This window comes from Columba livia, chromosome 1, assembly GCF_036013475.1.
Source record: "Columba livia isolate bColLiv1 breed racing homer chromosome 1, bColLiv1.pat.W.v2, whole genome shotgun sequence".
Taxonomy (NCBI): Eukaryota; Metazoa; Chordata; class Aves; order Columbiformes; family Columbidae; genus Columba; species Columba livia.
The window spans coordinates 207,826,559-207,828,175 of NC_088602.1; positions in this window are offsets into that span (position 1 = coordinate 207,826,559).

Sequence of the window (1,617 nt, forward strand, 5' to 3'; positions counted from 1 at the left end):
CCCTCAGTCTCCTGTTCTCCAGCTCTGGAGCCCCAGCTCCCTCAGCCTTTCCTCACACGGGAGATGCTCCACTCCAGTATGGAACTGAGGAGAGAGCGCCACATCCCATATGCCCCATGTTGCTACGGGCTGGAGGAAGGTTCTCTGACCCAGAAAAGGAGCCTGGAGAAGAGAAGCTCTGGGGAAACCTTATTGCAGCCTTTTAGTGTTTAAAAGGGGCCGATGAGAAAGATGGGAACAGACCTTTTAGCAGGGCCCCTTGTGATAGGACAAGGAGTGATGGTTTTAAACTAAGGGAGGGGAGATTCAGGCCAGACATTTTTACGCTGAGGGTGGTGAAACCCTGGTCCAGGTTGGCCAGAGAGATGGTGAATGCCCCATCCCTGGAGATATCCCAGGCCAGGCTGGATGGGGCTCTGAGCAACCTGAGCTGGTGAAGATGTCCCTGCTTATGGTAGGGGTGGCACAGGATGAGCTTTGAAGGTCCCTTCCAACCCAAACTATTCTATGATTCTAGGAGGGAATGGAGGAACTATTTAGATTCCTGACCTCCCTCTGCACTTGCATCCCTAATTAAGGTGCCAGACCCCCAAAGCAGCCCCCTTTTACCTGCCTGGTGCAGTGGGGCCAGACCCTGCCTGCACCCCAGATTTCCTACACCTCAGACTCCATAAACCTCAGACTTCCTACACCTCAGACTACAAAGCATGTTGTTTCGGCAGGCAGGACAGGGCAGGATGCAGAAAAATGGTGTGTGGGGATGAATTCTTCAAGACAGACAGGTGACAGCTAATTGTACACCCTATTTTTCACCACAGGTGTGTATTTTGCCTCCAGGCTTACTCAGTCCCAAAGAAACCTTAATTCCTTTTGGTTTTCAGAAGGTACACCTGGTGTAATTGGTGCTCTGAGCTTTGTTTCCCTCCCTACACAGGGAATCCAATCCCTGATGTGCCTTGGGGTCTTGCTGTGGGTGAGACCAAGATGTTGGTGGGGCTGGGGTCCCCTGGCATCGAGATAACCCCAGAATTTTCAGTCCTGTGGGGTGGTGATGGGTCACAGCCCAACTCTGGGGGAGTTTCCAGTTGAGCTGAATGAGATGAGAGTCATTCAACTGATGTTCTGCAAGTGATAGTCACATAAACCACAGAATGGTTGGGGTTGGAAGGGCCCTCTGGAGATCTTCCAGTCCAACCCACCTGCTAAAGCAGGTTCACCAGAGCAGATCACACAGGAATGTGTCCAGGTGGGTTTGAATGTCTCCAGAGGAGACTCCACAACCTCTCTGGGCAGCCTGGGCCAGGCTCTGGCACCTCAAAGGAAAGAAGTTTCTCCTCATATTCAGATGGACCCTCCTGTGCTTCAGTCTGTGCCCGTTGCCCCTCATCCTCTCGTTGGGCACCACTGAAGAGTCTGGTCCATCCTCTTGACATCCACCCTGGAGATATTTATAAACATTGATGAGATCCCCTCTCAGCTTCTCTTCTCCAGGCTGAACAGCCCCAGCTCTCCATCTCTATTCTGCAGGTCTCTACAATGATCCCTGCAATAACCCTTTTAAAGGAGGTGTGTGAAACTGTGGAAATAGGGACAAACAACAATGAACACAAGGTAAAG